At 39.1% G+C, this 16,106-nt stretch overlaps 2 protein-coding genes across 5 annotated transcripts in view; one reads left to right on the plus strand and one right to left on the minus strand.

The window, feature by feature from the left end:
• The window catches only part of TMEM243 (transmembrane protein 243), a 163,852-nt gene extending 151,223 nt beyond the window's left edge, over positions 1–12,629 (minus strand). The window contains exon 1 of the mRNA XM_049894267.1: positions 12,392–12,629. The gene's annotated coding sequence lies outside the window, so the exon portion shown is untranslated. The remainder of the gene's footprint in view (positions 1–12,391) is intronic.
• Positions 12,505–16,106, plus strand: part of CROT (carnitine O-octanoyltransferase) — a 55,363-nt gene continuing 51,761 nt past the window's right edge. The window contains exon 1 of one of the 4 annotated variants that reach the window (XM_049894263.1): positions 12,505–12,584. The gene's annotated coding sequence lies outside the window, so the exon portion shown is untranslated. Of the gene's footprint in view, positions 12,585–12,686; positions 12,779–12,800; positions 13,004–16,106 lie in introns of those variants that run through there. The other 3 variants (XM_049894260.1, XM_049894262.1, XM_049894261.1) reach the window with 3 other exon arrangements.

Below are 16,106 nucleotides of genomic sequence, written 5' to 3' on the forward strand. Positions count from 1 at the left end.
AACTATTTTAAAAACCAGTAATAGAAATCTGTAATGTTCTCTTAGGGGCACTTAGGTAATTAAAGAGAACTGGGGAAGTAGGGAAAGCCAGTTCCTTAAGTTAATAAAGTTTTAATCATTGATTAGGTATATGGTTTGTTTTCTCTGATTTGAAAAATTATCAGAGTTGGAATTCCCACAGGCAGGCAACAAGAATTTGTCAGGCAAAAACTGACAAAAAAAACCTTGACATTGAATTAGAATAGATTATAAATTTGATCCTGGCCTTTGGCAGAGCTTCCAATATGTGACAGTGCCAACCCAAATCACCGAGCTGGAAGACCAAGCAGCATGTTTTAATCTCATTCTTTTCACATGTGCTTTAGACCAAGGTTTCTCAGCTGCAGGACTACTGACACTTTGGGTCAGATAATTCCTTGTTGTGAAGGTCTGTCTGTCCTATACACTGTAGGATGTTAAGCAGCATTCCTGATCTCTAACCACTAAATGCCAGCACACAATCCCTTCCCCCCGCCCCCTCTCCCCCCACCATTATGACAATAAAAATGTTTCCAGACATTGCCAAATATCCTATGGGGGAGCAAAATGACCTGCTGTCTGAGAGCCTCTATTTTAAAATATGCTAAGAAAGGTACCCAGTACTGCTAGTTAAGCCAATTCACTGCTAGATTAGTTGTCAGGACAAGTTTATACTCTGTAATATAATTTCTACACACACTGTTTTTTAAATTCTTGGTTAAAATTCCTTTTGAAAATTCCAAGTTCGCCCCAGTTGAACTAAAGGGAAAAGGAACTTTTCCTCACCTGAGATTAGGTGGGGAAGTCAACACACCAGTGGACAGGAATGAGCTACCACAGGGAAGAACTGGAGATACAGGGAAGGGAGATGTCGAGAGAGTTGTTGATACTGGAGCTCTCACTTTAAGAAGCTCACTACTCTTTATTTCTTGGAATTTCATTTGTTGTTGTGTTAGTGGCCATCACCTGTATGTGTTTGGTTTGCAGCCTCATATGAACTTTGTTTTGAGCTCCAAACTTGTATACCCAAGTGTTTACTAACAGCTCCCCTGAATACCTTAAGACCACTCAAAGTCAATATAGTCAATGTTCTGAGTCATGTTAGAGGAACCTGGCTACACTAACGTGTAGGCTCATGTGGGCTGATGCAATCAGAAGTGAAGAAACAGAGCCGGTTTTATAAGTCCTGTGGATCCAGAGAAAGAAGGCTGAAAGGAACACATAATTATGCTAGCTGAGATGAGGCATTTATAAGATACTGAATGTGTAGAACCAAAGTAAAAGCTATGCAGGAAATCTCAATATAGAGGAAGTCAGTGGTTCAAATGGTTGTGAGAAGTTTCAACTGGGAACAGGTGGTTCAATTTGGCCTCTAAATAAAAAATGAAACTATCTCTTCAAAGAACCATAGTAACACTAAGAGTTTGTGTTTAAAAAGCAACTGATGACTAGAAGAGTAATAAGGAAAGGGATTTGTGTTTAATTAACTTTACTAAACAAAAAAATTTTTTTTCCTTAGAAGTAAGGATGGCAAGATTTCATCTCAGGTACTTAGGACATGTTATCAAGAGGGAACAGTCGTTGGAGAAGGACATCATGTTTGGTAAAATAGAGAGTCAATGGAAAAGAGGAAGATCCTCAATGAGATGGACACAGTCAATGAGTCGACACAGTGGCTGCAACAATGGCCTCAAACGTAACGGTTATGAGGATGGTGCAGGACAGGGCCACGTTTCTTTCTGTTGTACATCTGGTTGCTATGAGTCAGAATTGACTCGATGGCACCTAACAACAATTTTACTAAAATTGTGATCTTATTCGAATAAACTGTGTATCCCAAGTCCCTCATATGTTAAAGAAAAAATGTTTTTAGATGAACTTGACATGGTAGAAAAAGAATGTTATTACAAGCAGTAAAAAGATTGTGAATTCTAAGAGTATGGTCTTTGGAGCAGAAATGGACTTCCTCTTTTAGCTTCCTGATATTAAGGATGGTAGCAAAAAAAGTCAAACCCTCCTTGGTGTGTCTCTGCTTTGTAATGCAGGAATTGTCAACAAAACTATAATAAGTGATATTGACTCTAAGCCTATGCAGAACATAATTTCATCTCTCTTTGACATTATAGAGGGCACCTAAGAATCATGCAACATTTCAGATCATTACAAATATCAATTATTTTGGCATATACTAAGGAAAATTCCAATTATTTGTGCTTCCTATGTTTTTAAGTTCCATAACCACAGGAATGTGTGATTTAGGGGTGACTTCATCTAATATTTTTTTCATCTAATATTATGACTGATATAGGACTCTTTATTACAGGAACTTCAAAAAGCATTTGGTAATTTTAAAAGTGAAAATATAATGACTAAAGTCACAAGTAAGACAGGCAAAACAAAACAACATCAAACAAACAGGGGCTCAGAGGAAGTGCAACTACTTAAAAGGATGATATAACACAGAAGAACACGACACCTTTTCTGTATAAACCTATGATGAAGTTTCCTCTGTTTGATTTACGATATCCTGTTTCATAACTTAAGGTTGGAAGAAAACCGAAAATGATTGTTAAGTACCCAGAAATATTTTAAATAATGCAACTGTTTCAACATAGTTTAAAGAAAATGTATTTTTTTTTAAACAAAGTACATTTTCAGACATAATATGGTGCATCAAGTAATATGAAATGAAAACTTTAAAAAGACAAAATATTCAGTACACTACAAATGACAAGTTGCATTGAAAATCTAACCATCTTTCATCAAGTACTTAATGCTGATTGATAGACTGGAAATTTTATATAGCTAATGAGCCTTGGTGGTGGAGTGGTTAAGAGCTTGGCTGCTAACCAAAAGGTCAGCAGTTCGAATCCTCCAGGTGCTCCTGGGAAATCCTACAAGGCAGTTCTACTTTGTCCTATACGGTCGCTATGAGTTGGGATCGACTTGATGGCAACAGGCTTTTAATGATACATTTCAACTTGTTAAGTATAATTTAGTTGAACTTGACAAAGTAGAAAAGGATGCTAATAGAAGGAACAAAAAGGAATTTTTGAAATTCACTTGGAATTTACCGTCTTTTTCCCCCTTGTAATAGCATTCTTTTTCTAACATGTCAAGTTACACTAAAAATTGAAAATTATTCCATGGTAAAATATTCCTAAAATTCAAAAAAGGTCAGGTTCAAATGCCAGCAAGCAACATGAAACATTATCAGGCAGACCACCCACAGTTCTATAGGTGGACATTTTCTCAGATGATTTTCAGTTAGATTCTTGATAATATAATCTGCCAAGGAACATATGGTCTATTGATTAGCCCCCACTGATATTTCACTAGAGGGATACCAATGCACTTTTTTTGGTAAATTACAGAGTGGTTATTTAAAACTGGCTTCCTTTTTAGGATTCATAAACATTGTTTCCCTTATTTTCTTGGATAATGATACATTTAAGAAGTTTCCAAATACCATAAACATGAACATAATGCAATATATATACTATCAACACAGGAATATGCTATTAATAAATATTCATGCTGAACTTTACATTTGTGAGATACTTTATTCCTGACAATAACCATGTAAATGAAGATGTAGCTAGATGATACTGGAAAGAGCCAAGAACCTTGATACTTCTGGTTCAGATTAGATTAATTTTTTAGAAGTATAATATACCTGAAAAATCAGTATTTATGTACTAAATGAAAAATAAACACGTGTTCTAGTGCCTTTATCTATATTGCAAAGTGTATGTCCAACTTCTGCAGTCTAAAATTGATCAAATATGTGATCAAGATGCATTGATAATTACTGGTGATTGGAATGTGAAAGCTGGAATCAAAGAAGACGGATTGGTAGTTGGAAACTATGGCCTCAGTGAGAGAAATGACTCCAGAGATTGTAAAATAGAATTCTGCAAGACCAATGACTTATTCATTGCTAGTACCTTTTTTCAACAACATTAACGGTGACTACACATATGAACCTCACTGGATGGAAAACACAGGCATCAAATCAACTACATATGTGGAGTGAGATGATGGAAAAGCTCAATATCATCAGTCAGGACAAAGCCAGGGGTTAACTGTGGAACAATCAATTGCTCATACGCAAGGTCAAGTTGAAGCTGAAGAAAATTAAAACAAGTCCACAAGAGCCAAAGTACAACTTTGAGTATATCCCACCTGAATTCAGAGACCATCTCAAGAACAGATTTGATACACTGAACACTAACGACTGAACACTAGACAGGTTGTAGGAGAGATCAAGGACATCATACATCAAGAAAGCAAGGGGTCATTAAAAATACAGGAAAAGAAAGAAAAGGCTAAAAAAAATGCCAGAAGAGATTCTGAAACTTGCTCTTGAATGTAGAACAGCTAAAGTGAATGGAAGAAATTGTGAGGTAAAAGAGTGAACAGAAGATTTCGAAATGTGGCTCTAGAAGACTAACGTAAAGTATTATAATGACATGCGCAAAGACCTGTAGTTAGAAAACCAAAGGGGAAGAACACGCTTGGCATTTCTCAAACTGAAAGAATTGAAGAAAAAGCTCAAGCCTCTAGTTGCTATATCAAAGGATTGTACAGGCAAAACATTGAACAACACATGAAGCGTCGAAAGAAGATGGAAGGAATGCAGAGTCACTGTACTAAAAATAGTCTATGTTCAACCATTTCAGGAGGTAGCATATGACCTACAACTGATAGTATTGAAGGAAGAGGTCCAAGCTGCACTGAAGGCACTGGTGAAAAAGAAGGACCCAAGAACTGATGGAATACCAATTGAGATGTTGCAACAAATGGATGCAGTGCTGGAGGTGCTCATTCATCTATGCCAAGAAATTTTGGAAGACAGCTACCTGGTCAACCAACTGGAATAGATTCATATTTGTGCCCATTTCAAAAAAAAGTGATGCAACAGAATGTGGAAATGATCGACCAATATCATTAATATCACACAAAAGTAAAATTTTGCAGAAGATAATTAAAAAATGGTTGTAGCAGTACATTGATAGTGAACTGCCAAAAATTCAAGCTGGATTCAGAAGAGGATGTGGAAAGAGGGATATCACTGTTGATGTCAGATAGCTCTTGGCTGAAAGCAGAGAATGCCAGGAAGCTGTTTACCTGTGTTTTACTACTATGCAAAGGCATTCGACTGTGTGGATCATATCAAATTATGGATAATATTGCAAAGACTGGGAATTCCAGAATACTTAATTGTGCTCATAAGGAACTTGTACATAGACCAAGAAGCAGTCTTTCAAACAGAACAAAAGAATACTGCATGGTTTAAAATTAGGAAAGGTGTGCATCAGGGTTGTATTCTTTGACCATACCTACTCAATTTGTACATTGAGCAAATAATCTGAGAAGCTGGACTATATGAAGCAGAATGTGGCATCAGGATTGGAGGAAGAGTCATTAACAACTTCCATATGCGGATGACACAATCATGCTTGCTGAAAGTGAAGAGGACTTGAAGTACTTACTGATGATGATCAAAGACTACAGCCTCCAGTATGGATTATACCTCAACATAAAGAAAACAAAAATTCTCACACCTGGACCAATAGGCAATATCATGATAAATGGAGAAAATACTGAAGTTGTCAAGAATTTCATTTTACTTGGATCCACAATCAATGACCACGGAAACAGTAGTCAAGAATCAAACAATGCTTTGTACTGGGCAAATCTGCTGCAAAAGACCTCTTTAAAACATTGTAAAGATGTCTCTGAGGGCTAAGGTGGGCCTGATCCAAGCCGTGACTATTGTCATTCATCTCATATGCATGTGAAAGCTAGATAATGAATAAGGAAGACCAAAGAAGAACTGATGCCTTTGAATTATGGTGTTGGAGAAGAATATTGAATATACCATGAACTACCAGAAGAATGAACAAGTCTGTCTTGAACAAGTACAGTCAGAGTGCTCCTTGGAAGTGAGGATGGTGAGACTTTGTCTCATGTACCTTGGACGTGTCATCAGAAGGGACCAGTCCCTAGAGATGGACATCATGTTTGGTAATATAGAGGTTAACAAAAAGGAGGAAGACCCCTGATGAGACAGACTGACACATTGGTTACGACAATAACCTCAAATATAGCAACGATTATGAGGATGGTGCAAGGCTAGAAAGTGTTTTGTTCTATTACACATGAGGCCAGAATTGGTTTGACAGCACTTAATGTCAACAACAAAGTAGTTGGAAATGCAAGGAATTCAGGATAGCCAAAACAATCAGGAAAAAGAAAAACAAAGTTGGAGTCCTCATACTTCCAATTGCAAAACAACAAAACTGGAGTAACCAAGACAGTGTGACTGTCATAAGGATAAACACATAGATTAATCAAATAGAATTGTGAGTCCAGAAATAAACCCTAATATTTATGGCCTCCTGACTTTTTGACAAAGGGGACAAGTCAGTTCAATGGGGAAAGAATAGTCTTTTCAACAAATGGTGCTGGAACAACTGGAATATTCACAAATAAAAGCATATATTTGGACCCCGTTTCACACCATACACAAAAATTAACTCAAAGTGGATCACGGACATAAATATTAAGAGAGAAAACTACAAAAGTTTTTGAAGAAAACAAAGGAGTAAACTTTCTTGATCTGAGGTTAGACAATGGCATGGTCTGAATTGTGTTCCCCAAAAATATGTATCAATTTGGCTAGGCCATGATTTCTAGTATTGTGTAATTGTCCATCATTTGGTCATTTGTGTAATTTTCCTATGTGTTGTAAATCCTATTACTATGATGTTAATGAGATGGATTAGTGGCAGTTATGTTGATGAGATCTACAAAATTAGATTGTGTCTTAAGTCAATTTCTTTTGACATATAGAAGACAAAAGTGAGGAGAGAGACATGGGGACCTTATACCACCAAGAAAGAAGCACCAGGAGCACAGCATGTCCTTTGGACCCAGGGGACCCTGCACAGAGAAGCTCCTAGCCCAGGGTAAGATTGATGACAAGGACCCTCCTTCAGAGCCAACAGACAGGGAGAGTCTTCCCCTGGAGCTGATGCCCTGAATTTGGACTTGTAGCCTACTAAACTGTGAAAGAATAAACTCCTGTTTGTTGAAGCCATCCACTTGTGGTATTTCTGTTATAGCAGCACTAGATAAGTAAGACAGACAGACACCAAAGATATAACAATAAATCACAAATGACAAAAGAGAATGTTAAATAACTGGACATCATTAAAATAAGTTCAGAAAAAAAAACTTTTGTTCTTCAAAAGACACCATTAAGGTAAAAAGATAATCCAAAGAATAGGAATAAATTATGTATGTGACAAGGGACTGTATTCAGAATACATAAAAAAGTCATACAACTCAATAGTACAAAGACAAATAACCCAAATAAAAAATGGGCAAAGGATATGAATGAGCATTTCTCCAAAGAAGATACAGAAATGGCCAACAAGCTCATGAAAGGACACTCAACATCATTAGTCATTAGGGAAAAGAAAATAAAAATCATGATAAAATACCACTTCATACCCATTATAATACCCCCTACCCGTTGCCAGCGAGTCAATGCCAACTCATAGCAGCCCTATAGGGCAGAGAAGAACTGCCCCAAAGAATCCTGGTGGATTCGAACTGCCAACATTTTGGTTAGCAGCTGTAGCACTTAACCACTACGCCACCAGGGTTTCCTCAAAATATTTATATCATACCCACTAGGATAATATAAAAATATGATAATACAATAAAAAAGATGGACTGTAACAAGTGTCAGTAAGGATGTGGAGAAACTGGAAGTTTCATGTCTTGCTGGTGGAAATTTAAAACGGTATAGTCATTTTGGAAAACAGTTTTGGCAGTTGCTAAAAATGTTAAACAGTTACCATATGACCCAGCAATTTCAATCCTAGGTATATGCCCAAGAAAACTAAAGCATACATTTATGTAAAAACCTGTACACGAATGTTCGTATCAGCATTATTTATAACAACCCCAAAGCGGAAACAACTCAAATGTCCATCAATTGATGAATAAACAAAATGTTGTAATGTCCATACAATGGAATATTATTCAGTCATTAAAAGAAACGATTTACTGATACATGCTACAACATGGATAAACCTTGAAAACATTATGCTAGGTCTAAGAAGCTAGTCACGAAAGGTCACAAATTGCATTATTTATTTATATGAAACGTCCAGAATAGGTAAATATATAAAGACAGGAAATAGATTAGGACTGGGGAGGCTGGGGTAGGGTGCAACTGCTTACGGGAACAGTTTTTTTGGGGGGTCAGAAAAATATTCTAAAATTAGATTATGGCAGTTGTACAACCTTGTAAATGCACTAAAAACCATTGACTTATCCACGAACTTTGCTGTATGTAAATTATATCTCAATAAAGCTGTTAATTTTTTTTAAAGTATTATGTCCTATTTAATAATAAGGAGATTTTTCAGATTTAAAAACATCTTAGTTCTTTTAACATTTGCCCTAGGATTTTGGTGGTAAATTTTTACATACAGGAAATATAAAAAGCAAGCCCAAATCAATTATTACTGCTAAAAAGAGACTCTTCTCACATGCAACTGTTTATTTCCCATTGGGAGCCCCTGGGTGATGCAAATGGTTAATCTGCTGGAGTGCTAACCAAAACGTTGGAAGTTTGAGTCCACCCAGAGGCGCCTTGGAGGAAAGGTCTTCCAAAAGACTAGCCACTGAAAACTATATGGAGCACAGTTTGACATACACAGGGATTGCCAGGAGTTGGAATCAACTCTGTGGGAACTGGTGGTAGTTATTTCCTGTTACTACTTGGAGTCAAGATTTAATCTCAGGTTGATGTCTTTGCATCCTGCATGTTTTAAACTGCTGTTGGCTGATGCCAAATAATCCACCCTTCTCCTGTCTTCCATTAAAAATAAGATCAAAGTATTATTTAACATGTCCATCTTATACTTGAGGAAGAAATTAGGTTATAGATCTGCCCCATAAATTGTGTCACTAATATACATCTCATTACTGACAAAGTGACAAAGATGTTACTTTAAGGATTAACATGCATCTGACCCAAAACATAGTGTTTTCAATCACTTCATATACATGTGAAAGCTGTACAATGAATAAGGAAGACTGAAGAATTGATGCCTTTGAATTATGGTGTTGGTGAAGAATATTGAATATACCATGGACTGCCAGAAGAGTGAAGAAATCTGTCTTGGAATAAGTATGACCAGAATGTTCCTAAGAAGCAAGGATGGCAAGACTTCATCTCACGTGGTTTGGACATGTTATAAGGAGGGTCCAGTCCCTGGAGAAGGATATCATGCTTTGTGTAAAAATGGTATGGGGGTGGTGTCTGACCTCCTCTAACTTCACAAGGGGGAAAGAGAATCAAGATCAACAGCCCAAGGCTGACTCCTACAAGGAGAGCTCAGACCCGCCTCCTCTCTCCAACATCTTTACAAGTTCTGACATGGACCGTTCCTTCCATGGCACTCTCTCCTTCTCTGTTGGGTTTGATAACTCATTGCAATGACCACACAGAACTCACAGACAATACTCACTTTGTCTCACATACTTTGGACATTTTGTCAGCAGGGACCAGTCCTTAGAGAAGGACATCATGCTTGGTAAAGTAAAGGGTCAGCAAAAAAGAGGAAGACCCTTAGTGAGATGGATTGATACAGTGGCTGCAGCAATGGACTCAAGTATAGCAATGATTGTGAGGGATGGCACAGGATCAGGCAGTGTTTCATTCTGTTGCACAGGGTTGCTATGAGTTGGAACTGACTTGATGGCACCTAACCACAACAACATTACTTCTTAGAGTCACAAGTCTTAGCAGTAAACTAGCTATGCAAATTGAAATGTGAACTTCTAGTAGTTTTATAAGGAAGACTGATCTAATTTTTAAAGTGAAACTTATTCTGACATGCTTATAAGGGCTTTTTCAATTTGTGGTATACTAACAGCTGTGTAAGGAGGCCTGGTGGTGTAGTGATTAAGTGCTCAGCTGCTAATTGAAAGGTCAGTGGTTCAAACTCACCAGCTGCTCTGTGGCAGAAGGATGTGGCAGTCTGCTTCCTTAAAGATTACAGCCTTGGAAACTCTATGGGGCAGTTCTACTGAGTTCTATAGGGTTGCTATGGGTTGAAATCGACATGATGGCAATGGGTAACAGCTACGTAGGAATAAAAATACAAGATCTTTTATGGCAACTTAAAATATATATTACGAGTACTGCTTACACGTTCTCCTCCAGAAAAATATTTTGACTCAGGCAACTTTTAATCTTTGTACAATTCTTGTTTTCAAATGAGGAACATTTCTTCATCAACCAATATCTCCCAGCCCACTCTAAGAAATACGAACAAGTTAAAATTTAATCTAAACAGAACATAACCTGGAATCTGCCATTAAAAATATATACTACATATTTTTAAGAAAAACATAAATGATTTTTAAACAATTACTATTTGAGGTTATTGGTACAAATGCTTATCTGTATGATATGCTTAAAAAGACTACTATTTTGCTGGACCCTCTGGTCTCTGTCCAATCATCGTCATTTAGTTCCACAACATTTTCTTTTTCCAAGATTCTAGAATACCTTGTTTCCACTTAAAAAATATCAATACTAGCCAAAAAACAGTGAGGTTGTGACCCTAAATTCTGTGCCACCAATGGACACTACACAGATACAAACTTTTTTTTTTTTTAGGATTGTCCAATTTCATCACTTTAAAAAAATACTTCATTTTTTAGAGTAGTTTTAAGTTTGCAGAAAAATTGTGCAGGAAGTACAGAGCTCCCATATACCCTTTCTTCCTCCTGCACAGTTTCTTCTATTATTAACATCTTGCATTCATGTGATATTTGTTTTGATTGATGAGCCAATATTGATAGATTAAATTAGAGTTCACTCTTTATGTTGTATAGTTCTATGGGTTTTGATAAATGCATGTCAAGTGTCTACTAATACAGTATCATACAGGATAGTTTCACTGCCCTAAAAGTGCACTGTGCTCTACTTACTTATCCCTCCAACCCCGCCTCCTGCCCGCAAGCCCCTGGCAACCAATTATCTTTTTACTGTCTCTATGTTGTTGTTGTTGGGTGCCTGTGGAGTCTGTTCTGACTCTCAATGACCCTATGTACAAAAGGGGGAAACATTGCCCCATCCTGCACCATTTTCATAATCATGGTTATGCTTGAGTCCATTGTTGCACCCACTGTGTCAACCCACCTCGTTGAGGGTGTCTCTATTTGCCTTTTCCATAAACTTTTTAAGAGGTGCCAAAATTCACTACAAAGGAGAAAAAAGTACAGTGAAGGTTTTTGAGTAGCTTTTTTTTCAATATTTAAGAACTCTTACCTTGTAAGCAAATTTTAACATTATCCAAAATAACAGGTTTATGTAACTATGGAAGGAAGAAGTTCTTTGTCACACCTTCAGAAATACTATAGGTCCACAGTCCCTTATCTTAATCTTTTTTGGCCACGTGTGTTTTAGAGTTCTGTATTTTGCTTTGAATGGTGTGTCTACCACATATTATGCAACAGCCCCAGTCCCCATGCAATCAAACACATTAATATTTCTGTAGAAAACACATGAATATTTATACCAAGTGAATATTCAGTTATATACAACCTCAGGTCAGATTTCACTACCAAAGAGTTAGGAAAGACAGGTAAAGGATTGGGTCCTATTATGTTAATTTGAAATCTAGTTCTTTATATTTGATAACTAGTTCAAAGTTCCAGTAAACTTTTCGTCGCCCCTTTCGCAAAAATGGAACAATGTATTTAAAATTAAAAATAAAACTTGGAATATTTTTATTTCAGGTGATAAATGTAGTTTATGAAACTAGTTTAACCACATTATGATCGTTTTCTAGAACATGCCCGCTTCCACTTTGGTTAGAAATTCCATTTCTTGGTGCGACAGCAAAAAATGTCCTATCAGCCTCAAGCTTGCAACGTAAACATCCCTGCGGGCTTCAAAGACCATGGGCAACAGGAAGACCTGACCAAAGACAGGCCCATGACAGTGGGGACTGCTGTCCTATATCTGCTTGGGTGAACTTCAGCTTCAGAAGATGAAGGGAAAGAGAGGCCAAGCAGGGATGAGTGGTCACTGCTCTCTTGCCCGGACACGAGGTGGGCAATATAACACCCTTACACGGATTTGATTACAAAGTCTTGTCTTGCCGAGTGCAAAGAAGCGCAGCATTGGGAACGAGGAGCGGCAGGTAAGCCAGAGCTAGGGGCGATAGGAAAAAAAAAAAAAAAAAAGGAGCGAAGGGGAGCCAAGTCTTGCAGAAGTTGCGTGAAGATGAATTTGGACAATCTGTCCCTGCATTTGTCCCAGAGGGCTGGATACCTGATTGGGCGGGGGGTGGCGGGCTCGGAGTCCCAGATGCCCCGCGAAGTCCCGAGCCAGGTCGCCGCGCTCCTTCCGCAGTTGGCGTGGACCTGTGACCTAGCAGGAGTCCATCCGCTCACTAGGCGTCCTGCGAGCCTTTTTCAGGCCAGTAGCCCAGAATGGATCGCAAGGTCAAAGCCGCAAGCCGAAGGTGAGAGGCCCCAGGCTCTAGAGAGTTCAAGCCTGGACCGCCTCAGCTTTCCAGCGCGGGGCGGGACTCTCGCAGCTTTTGGTCCAGTCCCCGTGACTCGACGAGTATGGGGCGGGACCCATGCGCCTTTCGGTCCAATTCCCACTCCCGGCGTCAGGGAGGGAGAGGGCTGTGTTGCTGCTGCGGCGGAGGAGGTGAGGAGCGGGCTATAAGGACTGGCAGGCCCCCGCGGCAGCGCTCGCTTCTTTAGCTAAGGCTCCAGCTCGTGGGCGGGGGAAAGTTAAGTCGCGTAGGGCCGAGAAGTCTCGGGAACAGCGGAGGCGCCCGGACTTGGCAGGGGTACAGTTTGCCTGTCGTCCATCTTTTCGTCTGGGCCATAGAGGGACCCCTCATCTTGGGCCGCTGGGCTAGGCCTTCAGGTGCTTGGTTGGAATTCTCTCACTTGGTGGCCTCTCGAGTGTGCGGGACTTCCCTTGAGTTGGTGGGGTCAGTCTCGGAGCTCCCTTCACCCTCTGCTCCTCCCTTTCTCTGGCGCCGAGCTTCACCCCCATTCCTGTGTGGTCCCCGCTGTGCAAGAGGTATCTTGGGTCCTATGGACCCATCTCGTGTAAGGAGAATCGTACCATAATTGAAATCAGCTCTGTAGCTGATGGACTTTTTGCGTGTGTTTGCAGTGATTCGAAAAAGTTTGAGTCTTGGGGCATCCCAGCCTAGACTCTCTGCCTTTCACTTTCTTTCCCCAGCTCTTGTTAATTTTTTTTCTTTGTCGTATATTGTTAAGCTTGTTTCTTCCTTACCACAGTCGACAGCATAGTTCATTTTCCTGTGATCTCAAAACAGAATTGTTTCAACAGGCTCCCAGCTGTTCTAAACAGCTAATATTGAGGCATTAGTATGTGATAATCTATTCTTTTACTTCCTGTTGTTGATTCTTCTTTCCACTTGCTGTGTGTTCACATTCTATTACTTCCAGGAAGTCTACTGTAATTAAATCCAAAGTCATGATCATTTTCTTCTGAATGCATATATTCATTATACTGGAATTATTGTTTTATTTAATTTTTGTGGCTGAGAATTCAAGGCAAATAATCTAGCAAAAAAGAATTTGATAATTCCTATTTTTAGTGTGTATCTGTTGTGTAGTCAGTATGAAATTGGTAGTCTTGGCTCTCAGTTTCTGTTACCAATTGCCAATCTGACACAAAAGGTCCTTGTCTTTTCATGAGTAAGAATACACGCAAAAGACAAACTTTATCTTCGGCAAGCTTTTTTTTGCTTGAGTCAAGCAAAAGGAGTCAGCCGGGGGACTAAGCCTCTCCAGAAGACTGACTCGCTTGAGTCAGGGAGGTTACTGCTTTTATGTACCAGGTTATGTTAAGTGGCCTTTCTTTAGTCATGCCTTTTCTGAGAAAAGGCGGGATTTTCAGGGGAATAGGTGCGGCTATGGAAATGAGGTGTGTGTGCAGCCCTTGGCCAAGATGGCGCCTGCTGCAAAGGGCTCAGGGAGTGTTAGCATCACTCATTATAGGATGTGGTGCCTGTGCAGTTCCCTAACTCTGCTGATTTGAATCCTGCCAGTGGGTTGGATGTCACAGTGGCTTCTGAGAGAAGGTCATCTGGTGGACGTGGCTACCTTTTGCATGCATGCTGGGCACCTGTTTTCCTGAGACAAAGTTGCAGTTAAGCTAGGCTAAGCCAGTGGAGCAATTTACAGATTGCTTCTGCAGATTATGGGCTCTGTGGTGAAAATTTCTTCCAGGATACGGCCTTTACATACAGATACATTTTTGTCAGGGTTTTTCCACAGATCTTTCCTATTCTAATCTTTCTCATTTTCTAGAGTCTTTTAAGTGGCAGGGAGTTATACAGACAATAGCTTATCGTCTCTGTGTATGTCTATTAGTTTTTTTATTGCTGCCATAACAAATTACCACAAGTTTAGCAGTTTAAAACAATGCAAATTTATACCTCAGCTTTTGTAGATCTGAAGTCCAGGTGGGTTTAACTGGCTACTCTGTTTAAGATCTCACAAGGCTGAAATCAAGGTTTTCAATAGGCCTGGGCTCTTTTCTGGAGGCTCTGGGAGAGAATCCACTTCCAGGCTCGTTCAGAGTTCTTGCACTTGTAGGACTGAGGTCCCCATTTCCTTACTCGCTGTCAGCTGGAGTCCTTCCTCAGCAACAGCACCTTTAATCTTTCTCATGCTTTAAATCTTTCTGACTTCTCTTCTGCCACCATCCAGGGAAAGTGCTCTGCTTCTAAGGGTTTGTGTGATTAGATTAGGCCCACCTGGATAATTCCCTCTTTTAAAGTCTCTTAATTCCTTGTTAGATAACACAGTCACTGAAGTGATACCTTACCATGTTCACAGGTTCTGGGGATTAGAGGGGGTGGGATTTTGGGGGGCATTCCTAGAAATTCTTCCTAACATTATATGGTTGTCTCAAGATTATTTTTATAAAGTGCTTTTGCAGGCATTTAAAAAAAATCCTGGTAACAATTCTGATTATATGATTATCCTCATACAGGTAAGGAAGCTGAAATTCAGTTAAAGTTATTTGCCCAGGGGCAGAGAAAGTTGCAGAGTTAGTATTTGGGCCAAGATCTACATATCCATTCTGTCCAAAGCTATGTTTATGCATGATCAAAGTAGAGTGCAGCCAGTCATTAGATAGGAGCTATGAAGTTATTGTTACACCCTATTTTTGGATTATCTCTTTAGATTGGTTTTTTTATTAGTGTTATAGGCTAAATTTTCTACACCAAGGAAGAAACCCCTAAATACAGTGGCATGAACAAGATACATGTTTCTTTTTTCAAACATCTAGAGGTAGGGCTGGTCCAGGGCAGTAGGGAGATTCTGACAACCTCAATACATGGCTTCCATAAATAGGCCCAAGGCCCTGCTCTAATTGGTACTACCTGCAGGCAGTAAGGAGGGAAAGGGCAGTGAGAACACATAAAGTCATTTTTAGGAGCATGACCTGGAGGTTATACATACAGCGCAATGCCACAGTGACTCTAAGGGAGGATAGGAAAGATACTCTGGTTGGGTGACTATATGTCCAGCTAAAACTCAGGATTCTGTTAATAAAGAAGGGGAAAAACAATTTTGGCAGAAAATAGTCTCTGCCCCTGTTTTTGTGTTTCTTTTTCCCACTGAAAGATTATATTTACTTAGGAAACTTAAGCTCGCAAAGTATTTTACTATTCGGAAAATTACTAGAAACTAAGAATCTTTATAAGACTCAATTTTTTTTTTTTTAATTTTATTGTGCTTTAGGTGAAAGTTTACACCTCAAGTTAATTTCTCATTCAAAAATTTATGCATGTTGTTTTGTGACGTTGGGTGCAATCTCCACAGTGTGACAACATGCTCTGCCTTTCCACTCCGGGTCCACTGTGTCCATTCGTCCAGCTCCTGTCTCTTCCTCCCTTCTTGTCTTGCTTTTGGACAAGTTGTCCATTTCGTCCTGTGTATTTAATTGAACTAAGAAGCAGGTTCCTCATGAGTGTTATTTT

Source organism: Elephas maximus, chromosome 8, assembly GCF_024166365.1.
Source record: "Elephas maximus indicus isolate mEleMax1 chromosome 8, mEleMax1 primary haplotype, whole genome shotgun sequence".
Lineage (NCBI taxonomy): Eukaryota > Metazoa > Chordata > Mammalia > Proboscidea > Elephantidae > Elephas > Elephas maximus.